The following is a 17,979-nucleotide window of genomic DNA, read 5'->3' as shown; positions in this document are numbered from 1 at the left end:
CTTGGGCCCTTTGCACATGCTGTTCATGCTGCCAACTCTTGCTTCCCAGACATTTATTTACATGGATTGGTGTTCACATGCTCGGTAGGCATTCTGTGACCATCATCATGGTACCAATCACACTTCACTCCACTATTCCTTCAAACTACTTCATTTTTCTTTATAAAACCTATTGCTTATTGATTATCTCACTCAAAAGAACCTAAACTGCAAGAGGACAAAACAGTTTCTGTTCGATTCCCTGGTATGTATTCCATTTCTAGAACACCTGGTTCTAGGAGGTGCTTAATGAATATCAGTTAATAACATAAATGAAGAATGCATAGTTTTAGTAAAAATACCTTCAGGGGATCTTAGTTTGCCAGGATGTCTTCTACAGCATGTCAATACTTTCTCTAGGACTGCTGGGCAAATGCCCGGCTGCCACGAGGGGCGCACGGTCTCCCGGGTTCAGCTCTCTGTCAGCTTTGAGATTTCGGCCCCCACACTAGAAGGCTCCATTGTCAAGTTTTTACTCCCACCCACCAAAGAACAGAAGAAAGTTGGACAGCTTCAAGAAGCCCAGACTAGCAAAAGGCTAAGTGAGGAATACACCTCAAATCTCTTAGCACGCATCTTGGGTCTGATTTGAAGATAGTGGAGACAAGAAAGGCTGGCTATGGTAACACACAATGTCTCCTACCATTAGCCCACCTAAATAAGGACAAAACCCAGGTTAAAGCACTGTGCATGCAAATGCTAGTTCAAGACAAATGCCAGCTGTCCTCCACACTAACCCCAAAGTTCCTCTTCCAGGAAATTCTAATGTTGCAGTTTTAAGTGGCTAGGAGGGAGCTCAGAGACATAGGTTTAGACTGCCACCTTTCACCTATCTCTCAGGACCTGGATTTCTCTCTCCTGGATATAAAATACAATTTAATTTACAAAAGTTAGCTCAGCTACTAAACATTCAGAGAAATCAACCACATCTATCTGTACATTATCTGCTTAAATGTTTTTGAACATCAGAAACAGAGATTCAGTGATGGTTCAAACAGTCTTTTAGTTCACTGAGATTTTTAGGTTTTATCATCCATGCATTTTCTAAGAAAGCCCAGGAATCATAAAGACAAACTTTAAATGACCCATCACGCAGTCTCACCTGGGAATAGGAAAAATATTTTGCTTATTTCTAACAACACAACAGCTTATTGGTCCATCTTTTCCTGTTGGAGGCTACATTAAATTTATTTTTCTACTACTAAACATTACATCTGGCTGGGGGAACATGTCTTACATACTTTATTGATTATAAGTTATTTGGAAGGCTGTTGCTGTTTGCTCATAGAGTACCCCAATGTCATTCCAAAGAGTCTAATCACCACATATGGTGGTTGGAAAAAGCAACCACCCTCTCAACCCACAATCATAAGAAAGAATATTTCTAACCCCCTACAGTGGGTTCTTGCTATGGCTCACAGGAACAAAAAGCAAGGGAACTAAAATGAATCATAGACTTACTAGGTAACAGTTCTACCATTAGTAAATTGCCTTATACTTTGCAGAATCTTCTCACAACAGACTTCAGCCCCACTACTACATCAAGCACAATACTTTTAGATACAAAAACACAAAATTCCATTTAAGGAGTTTTATGGTCATATGCCTAAGAACAGAATGCATCATTAACTTCAGGTCAAAGCTCAGGTTACTGAAGGGTTACAAAGTCCACAAGTTTATAGGGCACCCAAATATGAAAACTGGAGTGTTAATTTGCTAGCAAGACTTTAAAGACATAGGCTTCTAGGATATAAGAACTAGAATTAAGTTTATATAAACTGGAACCCAAATACTTTTCCAGGGTGAGTGTAATTCATCCACTACCTTTTTATTTTTAAAACCTAGCAAAATTAAATGAAAAACGAGAGCCCTAAAGAGATGAAATAATTCTGATGCAATTTAAGAATTTGGTCGATTTGATCATTTCAGAGGGTCCACATGAATCAACTAGACTCCTAGAGGAAGTTTAAAGGTTTAAGTGACTGAATACTCTTTCAGTGTTCCCTGAAGTTCTCTGATGCTAGAATACAATTTACATGGACAATATAAATAACAACATTACTTTTCCCAAAAAAGAACTGAAATGATTTATACAAATTAAACTTAATCTTTTATTTAACACGAATAATCTGGAATATACATTAAAAACATTTGGAACATTTTGTTTAATTTACTTCAGTAATCTGAAAGTCACCCTATCTGTACGTAACTAAAGTATCCATATAGGTGCTAATTTACTCAATGAACTCTTATTCACCCTTTCTTTAATGAGTGCAAAAAAAATTTTAAGAGTAAGTGGGGGGGTCTCAATTTTATAAAGCAGGAAAGAAAACAGAGAAGATGTTGACTCACTTGCTCAAGGTCATCCAGCAACCAGTGGAAACGCGAAGGCCAGAGTTCCCTCTCCATGCCCCAGAGCTCTGTGTACTAACCAGACCATGGCAGAATGCCTTACAGCCTGGGGGCCTACAAAAGCCAGGATAATGGAAGCAAAAGAAGGAAGGAGCTATCAAGTTATCCTCAAAAAAATGCTGAAGGCTGGCGCCTGCTACAGAAAAAACTGACAACTCCAGCTGGAAACCTCTCTCACCCATTCTCCCAGACAGGTTAAATAATCCAAGCAAATTCAGCTTCTTACTGTATATTTCTAGTGAGTGACTTTGAGGAAACAATTGGTAAAATCAAGAAATAGAAAATATTCACGATGTAACACTCTATGTTTACTTATTAAAAAACTCAATCTACCATCCATCTACTCCTACCATCTTCATTCTGATCAATGCCTCAAAAAAGGATGCAAACTGATCCTACTTTTGTAGTCTGGTTTGATAAGATGACTAGAGACTTCAATCCAAGAGGACTATGCATGCTCTCTCTCAAGATTAATAGTCATGGAAGTTTCAATAAGCCTCCCTTCCCTGAGGGTGGAAATGTTACAGACCACAATTGATTTGAGTGATTCTGGTTTTTTAACATCCTTTCCTTGTAACACGAGAACCCTCTCATTGAATATCCTTATATGTAACATATTATGGAACTAAATAGCTCACTACAGCCACACATTTAAAAAATTACCTCATGGGAAAAATTAAATAAATAAAATTTTTATACACTACAGTGGAATGTTAACACAATCACTAAACAATTACTTGTCCCAAAGTAGACCCCAAAAAAAACTCTCATCACCATAATTTGACAAAATCTATCAGCTTCATAACCCCAAATGCATAGTCAAATTCAAAAACTTATTTTTAAGATTAAGAATAAACAATATTCCATCTTCAAAAATGTCATTGATAAATAACTGAAAGTATCTAACAAATTATAGTCAACATTACCCTCCTAAAAGAAATAAGTGAGTAGTTAGCAATGGATAAAACAATGCTAATAATGGGGCCGGCCAATGGCATAGGTTAAAGGTGCTAGATTCCCACGTGGCCGACTGCAGTTCAAGTCCCTAACCTGGAGGCTTCCTTTCTCATTTTCCCTTTTTCTCTCTCTCTCTGTCTCTCTGGTCCAATTAATAATAATAATAATAATAGCAACAAACAGAATTCAATAAATAATTTTTTTAAATAATGCTAGTAATAATACCAGATAAGGATTTTTTTTTAAAGATTATAACCATCTAGTAGTATTGCCCCATATGTTGACTCTATATAGAATAAATAAACAAAGTGAGCCAGAGTTAATATGTTGCCATGAAGGGGAAATGTTGATGGAATTTTTGTGAAATGTAAGTTTTTGACAAAAGATGCAATCTTTCATAGATGCAAACTATTCTAACAAGCTTATTCAGTAAGCTTGGTCAAAGAAACAAAAGCACTTAAATGGCCTTCTAAGAAAATATTTACTTAACTATTAGTCTCAAAACTACGCAGTTATGTGCCTTGTATTTTATAGTTCATTCTTCATTAAAGGGCTATTAAAAATCAATAGTTTTTCTAATTTAATTTTATAAGGACATCACCCATTCAGTGTATTTTTAATCTTTTATCTAAAACATATGTGCATTTACTTAACATATTCAGCGACAAGGAACTCACTACCAGTTAAGGTTTTCTGAAACTGAACAATAAGAAGGAATTTTATTCTAGGTCTTGATAGGTATCAGATCTACTAGGCATACAGATATAGTCCTATGAGGTATTTAGCTACTAACCCAGCCATATTAAAGCCATTTTAAATTAAAAGGGACAATGGACATTGAGACTATGTCTAGAGGATGAGAGTCATAACAGTGAGGAATCAGGGAACCAGGAAATTTCAGTCATAGCTAAAGGATGGGAAACTTAGCAAAAAGATGCAAAGACTAGGAGGAGGCTTAGACACTGTCTTGAAATATAAGATCAAACAGATGGAAGTTGCAAAAATGCACATTTCAGCTCAACAAAGGAAAACTTCCCAAGAATGAGAACTGTACAAGAGAACTGGTCGCCTCATTTTATGAGAAGAGTCTCTAGGATCTCAATGACCATCTGTCTCAGTGAGCTGAACTGGATGACTTCCAAAGTCTATTCACTTTTGACTGCTTCATTATTTTCCTACAGGATCTTGGGTAAAACAATCTCTGACTCTCAGTAGTAAAACTATGGTAATAGAGTAGCATTAAAATTTTATGGTGGTTTAAGAGAGTAAGAAAGGATCTTTCTTGTATAGATAATAAAGGGTTTTGCGTACTTATGCCTGTGGTAGACATCAACTGGCCTGATTAAAATACATAAATAAGGGATGGATAGTGCAGGTTTCTATAAGACACAGAATCTGAAGATAAGCACAGTGAGAAAGTCTGGGCCTTGGAAGAGGAAGAAGCACAGAAGCCCCACAAACTGTGCCTTAGAGAAAATGAGTGTGACCTGAAAGTAGAGATACGGGTTACCCATGTATCCAACTTCCAAAGAGCAGCTTGGCCACTGTGACGTCTGGCTCCAACTCAGCGTTGTGAAACCTTTCTCAACTGCCAAAATTTTTAAGTCACATGGAAACTGAGGTTGTCAGGCTTCCTTAAAATTCCATCCTTCCTCTCATCCCTAGAGAGACTAATTAAAAACAAAAATCCACATTTCTAACCATTTATCCCTTTGGTCAGAAACACTAATGAGAAACTAGACTCACAGATAAAAGGCTATTTAACAGATTAGTCACCCCCCCTCCACCCTTTGGCACCACAAGCCCAAACTTCCCTGGAAGAGTTTAGACACACAAAGAGACGTGAGGAACATGTCTCCAATGATTCACACCAAGAAGATTAATAGTTCTAAGCCCCAGCACAGGGACTTGTGCTGTTACTACACATGGTATCTGTCACACCTCAGTATCTTAATCTGCAAAACTAAGGCCCAAGGCCAGCCAGCAGAATGCTGGTTAAAGTGTCTGGATCCCACATGGCCAACTACATGATTCATGTCTCTAACCTGGTGGCTTGAGAAACACACTGGGTGCATGTGCTTGTGTGTGCAAAATCCTGAAAGATCATCTCCCCTTCTGGAGGGATGCTTTCTCACTTTTTCACTCTCTCTCTCAGAAGGATTGCAGCATCCCTTCATCGGGGAGAGGGGTTCTTTCTCGCTTTCTCTCTCTGTCAAGTACACATGTCCTATTGTAAATTAATAAAAGAAAGAAATGTTCAGAAAATTTCAGAAGTTTATACAAAATAGTATTGGAATTAGTGATACACTGATGCTTCAACGCACTAGATATAAAAGTAGATTCATGATTAAAAGAAGAAAAAAAAAAAAAAAACAGTAAAAGCCATGAGATGAGGAAGAGGAAATTTCATTATTTTCCAAATCAGACATAGGAGATTAGAAATTAATAAGAAAATATCCTAACAGAAGATCACTTAATGACACTATTAGTAATGTGTATATAACCAAAGGGAAATTAATGATTACAAGCAAAGTGCAAGTTTCCTGCAGCTTTCCAAAAGAAACCCAGCAAGACTCATTTATCTAGCACTGTAGGGGGCTGAGTTATTCAACATATTCAAGAGTTCACCCCCTCATACCTTTAAGGAATAATATTGCATTTCAAACACAGTATACAGAACACAAATTAATCTCTTCATGATGATGGATATAATTTAGAAAATCATTTATAACACTGCTATCATGGTAAATGTCTACCTATTTCTACATTAAATGAATATAAACTGCTGTGATTTTTAAAAAATATTCTTATGTACTTTTACAGCTTTTTCCCTTTCCCATCGATTCTTTAATTTGCAGGCTATCAATATATTAACTTTAGATCTTGCCAATATTCTTACTTTTGTCAACATAACTTTTCCCCATCTTCTACACCTTGGAAAACTGAGAGTCCAAGAACCCCAATCTCTGAATAGGTTGAAAGTTTACATACCATGGGGCAAGAATCAAGTATTTCACACCTACTGTATGTTGTTACACATACTAGTACTTATGAAGAATACAGAGACAAAGGCAGAGTGAGAGAAAGAGATGTGGAGGGACCAGTAGGTAGTGTAGTGGTTACAATGCTGGATTCACATATGGCTGATCACAGTTCAAGTCCCCGACCCAGTGGCTTGAAAATCACACCAGGTGCAGGTGTGTGTGTGCCCAAAATCTTGAGAGGAGAATGGAGAAGAAGGGACTGTGGTATGGCCATCCCCTTGGGAGGTGATTTCTCCTCTCTCTCTCTCTCTCTCTCTCTTTCTCTCTCTCTCTGGTGAGCACACACACCCTATGGCAAAATCCTTGAAAGAGAGTGAGAAAGAGAGAAAGAGAGAGAGGGAGAGAGAGAGAGAGGCGTGGATATTAAAAACTATAATATGAAGGTATACCTATTCTGAGAGAACTGGACATAAAAGCACCACGGGAAGATGACTCCAAGGCAGACTTAAAAGACAATGGGAAGTCCCAGTATAGTGGCACGTGTGCTGCCAAGATACTGTACTCCATGAGATGGGAACATGTGGGAAGCCCATGACCAATTCCCAGTCAAGCTGAAAGGCCAGGTGTGGTAGACTGTACCTGTAATCCCAGCAACTAAAGAAATTGAGGCAGAAGAACTGTGAGCTCAATGCTGGCATGGACAACAAAGCAAGAGCCTGTGTAAAAAAGAGCCAGGTTGGGGGCTGGGTGGTGGTATAGGGGAAAGCAATGGTCTGTGAGCCTGACCCACGGGGCAAGATTCTGGATTTGCATCTATGAGTATGCAGGGTACACGTGTGCCCCTCATTTGGGGCTGGCAGAGGCTGGGTGTGGATCTCAGCATCAAGATGTTGTTAAATCCCTGACCCTCTGTCTGTCTGTCTTTCTCGCTTATGGAAAGAAATTTTTTTTTAACTGAACAAAATCAAAAACAAAAACAAAACAAGGAGTTGGTAGTATGTGCCTATATAGTGCCTATAGTCCCTGCTGAGAGGCTAAGGCAGGAAAATCTTGACAGCAATACCCTGTATTTTTGTTTTGGTTTTGGTTTTGTTTTTTAAAACAACAAAAAGACAATGGGAAAAGTAGATCAAAAGAAAGCTCCCTGGAGGGGAAAAAAATAAAAAACCTGCAAACTGAGGGCTGAAAGACTAATCAGATCTCAAATCCACCCAGGGGAAAAAAGGACAGAAGAAAAAGCACTACAGCCTCTAGGAAATCACAAAGGGTAGGATGAGAATAAAAAGGAGCCAATAGCTCAAGAGAGGCTACAATTGGTCCAGTCTAAGTAAAACTGGGTCCAAACTGGGGTGGGTAACGGGAGGGGAGAGACAGCAGCAGCAGTGAACATTTGGAAAGGCAGACGTCAGAAATGTTATAAAAATGTCCTTATAAAACTTGTTAGTAGATGTCTGTCCTAGATACAAAACTTAACAAATAATATGCCATTTGCTTATTTGTACAAAGAAAATAAAGCTAGCAAAAAAAATTGAAAAAGGAAGTCAAAGGACACAAAGCATTATATTTTACTAGACATAAGAGAAATTCTGTGTAAAATATGCTGGCAAATGCATAATTTCTTTTAATAGCTGTACAGTATTCTTGTATTACATTATATAATGTGGAAATGTAATACTTTTTATGTTCCAAAAAAGCTAAAATATAGTTTTCCCTTATTTCACACAATTGTAGAGGCAGAAGAAACTGTTTTGGCCATCCTGCCTAATCCTTCTCTTAACATTGTGCCATGCTGCGGCCTCACCAGAAGTTAGCCCCTGGGCCTTGGACTTTGAAACTGTGAGCTGAATAAACTTCTACTCTTATGAATAACTTGATTTCAGGTATTTCTGTTAGCAATGCAATAGGGGACCGATAGGCAATTCATTTTATTTTTTCTACAGTTCCAACTGATTTAAAGTTCCTTTATGGACAAAAATCAATAGAACATCTTTACTTCAAGATAAGACACTTTCCTGCAACTTTCACCAAGCATTTCCAAATTCTAACTCTGGAATTTCACTATATTTCTAAAATAGATCATGAATCTATTTTAACATCTACACAGTAATTCTTAAAGTACCTTTAAAAAAATAAATGAAGGAGTTAATTTCTTATACATGATAACCAATAATAACCAGATCTTTCTGTTCTTACAGTGAGTTCTTTAACTGTCAGTCAAATGGACCAGCTTATCACAAACAAGTGTTTCTCCAGTAATTCTTGTTTCATTGCCTTTATTGGCTTTAGAGATGAAGACCTATTATAGCTGCAAGTTAAATAAATTGTTTTTAATTGACTTACTATCAAAAAATAGGATTGATTTTGCTGCCCAAGGATGATTGAACCATAAAATTTGGCAAATTCAGCCCAACCACAGTGGTACACACTCATATACTGTGTTCACGTCCTGGGCCCACATGGGAGGCCAGACTTCTATTCCTGGTTCAACATAAAGGCTGGGTACAGCAGCATGCACCTGTAATCCCAGTAACTGAGAAACCAAGCTGGAAGGATCGAGAGCTCAAGGCTGGCCTAAGTAACAGGAAGACCTTTTGTCCCCAAAATGGGTCTGGGTGACACATGCCCATAGTTCCACCTGGGAGGCTGAGGAAGGAGGTAACTGCATGGTGAGACCTTATGTTCAATAATAACAATAATAATAAATAATAAGATTTAGTAAACACCATCGAAAGGATTTACCATTTTAGAAAGCTTACTTTTGCTTCTTACCCATCTCCAATTCAGAATTGTGGTTATTGATTAGAAAAAAAAACTTTTTCTTTTTGAGCAATACTCAGTGGCTCAAGCAAAGTGAAAAAAAAAAAGTATATAAAGTATATAAATTAGAAAAAAAGAGATAAAATAGACCTTATTTGCAGAATACTATTACTGACCTAGAAAATCAACTAAGAAACTATTGGAATGAATAATAATTTGGTAAAAATAACTGTATATAGACTAAGAAGCACAAATAATGCTTCCTTTTAAAAATGAGAAAACAGAATAGAGAACTTTTCCCATTCTAGATAATGGAACTGAAAATATGCTTTTGTTTCCCTTATCTAAAACAGAAAATAAATACAAAAGGAAAGAAAACCTTAAACAATAAAAAAAGTTGAAGAGGGGTAGTGATCATTAGACAAAATAGACTGAAACAAGTCTCTTGTATGTGTGATGAAAATATAAACAAAGAGCAGAAGAATTGAAGTCCAGACATAGAAGAGTATAGTAAAAGAGGTAGCTAATCTCCCCAGCGAGAAGGTAGGTATGAAAATTGAGAATGAAAACAAAAGAATAAATAAAGCAGCTATACTAATCACTCCACTTCCTTAAAATACAATGCATCTTTTCAACCCTGACTTCAAAGACAATCCAGACAAAAGAATCTATTCTCTGATAAAATCATTCAAAAGGCCTACAAAAACATGTGTATACTGCGAAAGTTGATGTCACATATCAAGATTATCCCACACCTAGAGGCACCCCTCCCACATAAGAACAGACTTCCCATCCACTCACCCTAAAGCAAACTCTCACACATGTGCAGAAACATGTATATAGGAAAACTGCACTAGTCAACTAGTCAACTAGAAAAATAAACCATCACAAATAAATGAAAAAAAAAAAGTATGACAAAAAGAAAGAAAGAAAACCTGTTGAGGAAAAAGATAATTTATAGAACAGAAGTTTTTTTTTAAAAAAAAAGGAACTAACTTGTATACCCAAAGCAACTAAAGAAGACTCAATGTTTAAAAAAAAAAAAAAAAACACAAACAAATAGCATAGTAAAAAAAGAATTGAGTATGGGAAAAATATTTGATCAGTGAAATTAAAATATACAAAATATTAATTAAAAAACAAAATAGAGGAAATACTCAAAACATAGCAAAAAAAAGAACAAAAACTAGGGCAGAAAAGATGAGAGACACAGAGAATCAACCTTGGAAAGTCTATCATACAACTAGTAAATTTTGGGGAAAAAAATATTTAAAAGATACAGGATATAATCATTTTAAAATAAATTGAAAGTTCCCAAAGCAAAGTCATGAGAGGCAAAACAAAATGAGTAAAACAGACTCACATGTAGATTCACACCTGTGACATTTCGGTATACAATGAAAAAAATTTTTAAATCATAAAATTTCCCCGAAAAACAAACAAGACATCATTTACAAATGAATTAGTATCGATCTGACTTCATCATTTTCTACACAAGTATTACACAAATATATAATGAAGCATCATCTTCAAAGTTATAAGTAGAAGTTACTGAGAACCTAGAATTTCATACCTAGCTAAATATCCATCAAGTATGAGTACAAACTAAGGACACTTTTCCAAGTGCAAAGGTTGGAAAGCCTTCCCTACTCTATAAAGCCTATACTTGAAGAAGGTAATTATTTGTGTACAAAACAAGGGAGACAACCACTAAAAAAAAAAGGAAGTCAAAGGACCCAGGAAACAATATCCTAAGGGTGAAAGAAGAAAATCCCTCGAAGCTGTCATGCACCACGTTTAAAACATAAATCAGATCAGGTATCAGGACTGTCTTTCTCTTGTCTCTTTGGCAAGAGCACACACCCTACAGCAGAAGTCTCTCCAAAAAAAGAAGACATGAACAGTGATACACACACATAAGTGTATAGTGGAGGGATGTGTATGAGTGTATGCATGCATATATGTGTAGTAGATCTCTCTTATTCCTAAACACCTAAAACATTTTAACATCTTCTTTACATTTTGATAGTTAACCTAATTATTAATCCCAATGTCTCAGGGTAGACTATAAAAACAAACAGGCAGAAAAAACAAACTATGTTTCCTAGTCTCCATCATAGCTAATATAAAGACATGATACAGGCTCCACCAATCAAGTACAACTCAGCAGTGAGCCACATGAGGGAATGGACTGGGCAGGAGGAGCTCATTTCTCTGGCACAAGTGTGAAATGTACTTTTCAATCAGAGGCTGCAGCAACTAACCTAGTCATGTTGGCACACATACAACTTGCCCCAGCACACTCATGTCCTATGCCACTAAGAAATGAAGTCAAAAAGCAAGGCATAACCACAGTGCTGACTCAAGCCTCAGAGAAGTACAGTACTATGTGCTATGCCTCTTGGCTCAGGCTGGTCCATCTGCTCTGTTTTAGAAGTGTTTATTACCATAGTTCTCCCCAACTTTGATGCATTTCGTCCTTAACTCCATAAATCAACAGGCTTAATCTAGACTCTGGTTATAAATCCTTCCTTGCTCTAGTTACAAAATTGTATAGATCTTAAGTGGTTTGCCCAACCTATTTTTCCAGAAACTCTCTTATTTTTAGTGAGCATTTGTGAGGAATCCAAACTTCACAGAATGTACATATTGCATTATAATAAGCAGAAATATCTGTGCAATGCATAATTAGAGATGTGAAAGTAGCCATTAGAAAAACAACATACAGAAGTGGTTAAAGTGGCCGTATTTAAGAAGTAGGGACAAGAAGGGAAGACATTGCTCTGTAGAAACAGACAAGGGGAATGAAGAAAAAATTGTAATACCACCAAAGATCCATAAAATTCTGAAAAAATAAACTTACTATGTAGAATAGTTATATAAGACAGTATATAACTTAAAAGATGTAAAATATAAACAGGTAAAGAGACAGACCAAGTTTTTGGAAGAAAAAAGCAATAAATATGTGTGACAGGGAGTGCATGTTTGGAAGAATTGACTATTCATGACTGATAAGAATGGCCCCAATTTTGAAATACATAATTTGAAGAGGTAATTTCCTTTCTTTGAAAGCTTTGTACACCACAGTTTCAATGAACTTTAAAGTTAAATTTTCACAGCTAGCCACTGCAAAACCAGAGTGTTATAATAGAAAAGGCAAGAAAATCTTACTGATTATAGTATAAATGCTACAATTTTATAAGTATCAGTGTAATGGGAAGTTAAATGGCCATGAAAGACAAGAAAAGAAAGCCAACAAATTTCTTATATTATACCTAAAATGCAAACTGAGAATACAACGTACCTATAATCTTTTTTCACCATAAAATGAAGTAATGGATTTCTTTCTTTTCTCTGCTGTTCATAACATCAAAAGTAAATAATTTAAACAAAATGAAATCTTGAGTCAAACTTAAATAATTTAATTACAGTATAAGGGACACTTTAAAAACACATCAAACAGGATCAGAAGTAGAAAAATATAATTACATAATTTAATCTGGCTGTCTCCAGTTCCATGTAGAAAAAATGTACTACTAAATGAAAAGAAATATGGCAGTGATTTACAAGGTGTATATAACATTAAGGAATTTAGATAGACAGATAAATAGATTTAAACTGTTATGCAGGTGGACAAACATGAAGGAAAATTCCTGTCACATTATAAAATAATGTTACAAGCTGAAATGTAGAAGCATTTCATCAGTAAACTCTCAAGTAATCAGGTTTTTTTGTTGTTTGCTTTTAATTTGCCAGAGGGTGCATGCACTCCCTGGTGAGAGACAAAGACAGGCAAAGAAAGAAAAAGTGAGAAAACATCCTCTAATCTGACATGATCATGCTACAATCCCCCCTCCTCCATTTCTCCCTCCTTACAGGATTTTGGACACCCACGTACACAAGCCAGGTGTGTTTCTCAAGCCACTGAGTCCAGGACTCAGATCATAAAACTCAGCCATGTGGATCCAGTCACCTCAACTACCATGCCACCAGCTGGCTCTCAAGTAATTTTTAAAGTATAAAATAAGTTAATTATAATAAGTATTGTAGCACACTCGTACAGTGATAAAATCAGGATTCATGGAGCTCTGCCACTTATTAACTGAGCGACTTAGGGACATTTTCCATCTCTTTGAGATTCAATTATCTTATCCCTAAAACAGGAATAGTAATTCTCAGTATACAGGAGAACTGAAGACTAAATGAGAACATGCACGGTTCTGACAAAAAGCCTAGCATGAACCAAAAATATTACCCCTCCCTGTAAGTACATTTTTACTGCCGATGTATTTATGCTTTCAAATTACATTCAAGCCACATCACAAATCACTTCATTATTTTATCACATCTAAAAAATATTTACAAATTCTGTTCAACCTCTGCTTGAAAGATGCAAGCTATAATGACAAAAGCAAGGGCTCTGGTCTCTAGCAAACTGAGCCACTGCCAGCTCTGCCCCTCACTAACTCAAATATAGTCACCTTCTTCAACATTTTAACATGTTTTCTTGCCTATAAAATGACACTGATGTCTACTTAGAAGAACTGTTGTGAATACAAAGGAGATATGCACAAGACATGTAGTTTTAACTGTTTTTATTTACCATTTACCAGAAACTATGGTACGTCATATATGTAAAATATACTACATAAAATTAGATCAGAACTCATAGTCATTTTAATTTTCTTTAAAACATAAATCAGATCAGGTATCAGAGTGATATTCTCAGTGTATTTTTCCTAGAGGAATTACCATTTCCTCTTTAATTTTTTTCATTGAAAGGTCAAATACCACACAGATTTTTTTAAAATACAGCCAGATCATTCAACAAATATTTATTGAGCATCTACATATACAAGAAACTCTTCAGAACTCCTGGGACATACCAATGAACAGAACACACAAAATCTCTTGCCATCATGGGATTTACAGGAATTGGCAAACAGACAATAAATGTAGTAGGTATATCCCAAGACAGCACTGAAAAACCCAAAGCTTGATATGACAACTAAATAGTTGTGATCACGACTAAGAAAATTTTCTAGCAAGAATAACTTAGCAAGTGGGTCCAGGTTCCATAACACCAGCCTTCCAGTCTTGGAACAGAACAATAAACTGTGATTAGGCAAGACACCATTCTGTCTACACTTTCTCTTTGAGGTCAAACTAATTCCTACTTTAAAATGATACTTATTTTCTTTACTCCTAAGAAAAGTATTTAATTTTACCCCAGATAATAAGTCTAAAAGATTTTTTTAATTATTTCTTAAATGGGTTGTTTATATCTGAAACATAACTATGAATGAAATACACACAATTTTTAACATACAAGCTAAAGTGACTTTACATATACTCTATCACCAGAAATATAAACTACACTCAACAATTATGCATGTTATATTAGTAATTTTAAACCCAAATATCTTTGTATCAAAGAGATAAATCATTTCATCTGATAATATTCTTTAATTGCATTTTTTAGTAAAGGTTTATTTAGAGGAAGGAAGAGCAGATGGATTTCTAAATTGCTCTTTTTAGTACAATAGATTATCAGTTGTTCTGATATCTAAATAAGACATTTATATTATAATACTATGCCCTAGAATAAAGCTGTCACGCTATTTTTTTCAGAACTGTAACATAGAACGTTTTATGATATGTAACAAAATAGTTTATAACATAAAATATGTTTAATTTACAATGACATAGCCAGACTCAGATATGGAAACTACTACTAGTCATAGTAACCATGAAACCTGGCCCAAGAGGGGCCTCTAGTGGTTATAGTTAGTTACTAATTCCCTTTCCAGCCCATACCCTCCACTCCAGCGAATGCTCCTACTCTCATTCTTTCTCACACACACTCACGCACGCACATGCACACAAAACCTCAAGCAAAACAGCTAATATTCAATCACTGAATTATTTAATTAAGTCCAAGAAACCAATTTCTCTAAAGACAAATCCTTCCACTTTCCCACAAAACCAATGTAAAGCCAATCAATACAAAGTACAGACCCTAAACATTATCTGGTGTTAGTCATCTTAATAAAAATAAAATTAATGGGAGTCTAAATAGACCCTCTGAACATTTTTTAAAAATTTAAGTCTGCAAAATTAGAATTCAATTTTTAATTTAGCCTATGGGTCTGCAGTAGTACTGAGGGTCTTCAAAACATGCTTTGCATCATTTATAAATACTTAAACTGATTAGACCCAGGTGCAAATGCACAAATTAAACAAACCTGGCCTGTTATATATAAATGACTACTCATATCCAATTACCAAGATTACCAAGGTTTACCTATTTACTAGTTCCATTTCTACGATATCTCTTTCTTTTTCTTTTTTTTTTTCTTTGAAGATCTCTGATCCAGAACCTTCTCCATCCCTACCCTACCCTGCCAGCCTTAGTACCTATCTTACTTTTCCAAGGCCCCCAACTAAGTCTTTTGTATCAAGAATGGAAATAGTTAGGGTGAAAGGACATTAAGAAAGAATGTGAAATCTAAGCACGCTCAGCCCTCCCTCCCAGCTATGGTCACTGCCTCAAGAGCCACAGCTGAACCACTTCCAACCCCTCACACTACATTATCCTTGAGATCTTATCCTGCCTCTGTGACAGCCTACTCCCCAAACCCTCTCAGAGGAGACATGCCCCAGTATGTAAGCAAAGAACAACCATTTACTTCTATGGGCACAGCTTCATCTGTTGCTACATAAATTATGTATAAAAAAGAAAGGAAAGGAAAGCAGAAGAAAGGACTGGAGAGAAAAGTGAAGGCAGCAGAGAAGATCTTTTCTATATCACTTCCTAAATTCATTAAAAACTAAAAAACAAAAGAAAATAAAAGCCCCACTTCCCAAGAACCTCAAAAACATAGGAGAATGTTTTGGGCAAGGGGGTAGGAGGAACTGCTGTGACACAGTATCTTGTAGCACAGATACACAAATGAACAGAGAAAACCCTAATCTGAAACAGTACATAGTGGCCGGGACAGACATAAAAGTCAGCAGGTCAGTCCTGGGGCCAGCAGGAAGATCACAGAGAACTGGCCTAGGCTGATCTCTTCCAGCTCAAATTTCACAATGACCAGCCTGCAATATAGACAAGGAAATGAGAGGGGAAAGAGTCTCAAAAATTTTAATTGATATGCAGTTGAGTATCTCTCATCCAAAATGCCTGGGAAAAACTGTTCAGATTTAGATTTTTTTTTTTTGATTGTGGAATATTTGCATATATTGGGTCATCGGAAAAGAAATGTCACATTATTGCATAGAAAAATACGTCATGACTTTTCCGAAGACCCAATATGTAACGAGATACTTTGAAGATGGAGCCAAGTCTAAACACAAATTAATTTATGTTTTACATACACCTTATATGCATAACCTGAAAATAATTTCAAACAATACTTTTGTATTGCAGCATTTTGACTGCAATCTGTCACATAAAGTTAGGCATGGATTTTTCCATATGAGTGTCATGCCAGCGCTCAAAAAGTTTTCGATTCTGGAGCATTTCAGATTTTGTTTTTCTGGATTAGGGATGCTTGACCAATGATTAGGTTTGAACAGTAAATCATGTGCACTTGATTCATGAGAAACATAGACCTTCTCTAACTGACTACATCTCTCGCCTATCAGCTATGGTTATCTGGACCTCATGCAAAACTAGGTGATAATGGGATAGCACAAATTAAGATAAAATAAAACTTAAATTTGAAAAGGCATAAAGATTAAGTATAAAAAAATTTTATCAAAGAATATTTCCATCCAAAAGGTTAAAAAGTTTTTAAAGCTGCTACACAAAACAATAACCCTCATACATGCATACAATATAATTATTCACAGAAACTCATTTCTTAGAAATTACAAGCAGCTGAAGTTTAATGTAGAGTCAATTTCACTTTGTTTTTCAGATAAGATAAACTGGTCCTAATCTAATGAGAATTCAAATGAATAATTCTAATATACCATTATGAAAACTGGGCAAGTGTTAAGAAAAAGCTAAAGGTCAAAGTAAAACTAAGACTTTTAAATAAATGTTTTGATTTAGAATAAACCAGTAGATTAATTCACAGGACAATATCCTAGTCACTTTTTTTAACTTTCATATAAGCACCAAGAAAATTCTAAACATGTTAATATTATAACAATTTTCATAGTTTATGCTCAAACTTTCTCATAATTACTTTTCAGCAAGTTACTTATTGAGCAACCATCCTGTGTCAGGGATTGTTGCAGATGCTCAGAACTCAGAAATTAGCCAACAGACAAAAATCCCTCTTTGTTAAACCTATCTCCAAAAGAAAAAGAAATATCAAAAATATAAATAATGAAATTATATATTATGACAGATCAGGCTAATTGCTATGGAGAAAAAAGAAAGAAAGATGAAAGGAAGTCTTGGTAGAAGGAGTAGGATTCAATATTAAGGAAGGCCTTAATGGGAAAAATACCTGAGCAGAGACCTAACAGAGTGAACCAAGGGGAAGTCTGGAGAAGCAGATTGCTGGTAGAGTATGGAATATGGTGAAATCAGGTAAATCCTTACAGGCCTTGGTAAGGAATTTGACTTTTCCACCAGATTTAATGGGAAATTAACTAATTTAAGATCAACTAAAATACATGATAATGATTGTTGGAATTCTAAGTTCCTTTCAAAGCCTTCAGTTGTGCCAAAGACTAGTTCTTACTTTCTGTAGTCAGCGTCTCTTAATTTCTACTCACTTTAAAAAAATCTTCCTTTCAAGCTTGACAATACCTCAAGGGACTGGTTACTGCTTTGTTAACACTGCAGCTCACTTTTTACATCATTCTGAAGTCT

General features: G+C 35.8%; 1 protein-coding gene and 1 pseudogene across 1 annotated transcript in view; one reads left to right on the top strand and one right to left on the bottom strand.

Annotated features, from left to right (window-relative positions):
• Positions 1-631, top strand: part of LOC102478809 (ribosome biogenesis protein NSA2 homolog) — a 22,815-nt pseudogene extending 22,184 nt beyond the window's left edge.
• BCKDHB (branched chain keto acid dehydrogenase E1 subunit beta) overlaps positions 1-17,979 on the bottom strand; it is a 225,551-nt gene that overhangs the window by 104,364 nt on the left and 103,208 nt on the right. The window lies entirely within an intron of this gene.

This window comes from Tupaia chinensis, unplaced genomic scaffold (assembly GCF_000334495.1).
Source record: "Tupaia chinensis unplaced genomic scaffold, TupChi_1.0 Scaffold000097_1, whole genome shotgun sequence".
NCBI classification, from domain to species: domain Eukaryota; kingdom Metazoa; phylum Chordata; class Mammalia; order Scandentia; family Tupaiidae; genus Tupaia; species Tupaia belangeri.
The sequence above is the reverse complement of the archived record's forward strand: the minus strand, read 5'-3'. Positions and strand labels throughout refer to the sequence as shown.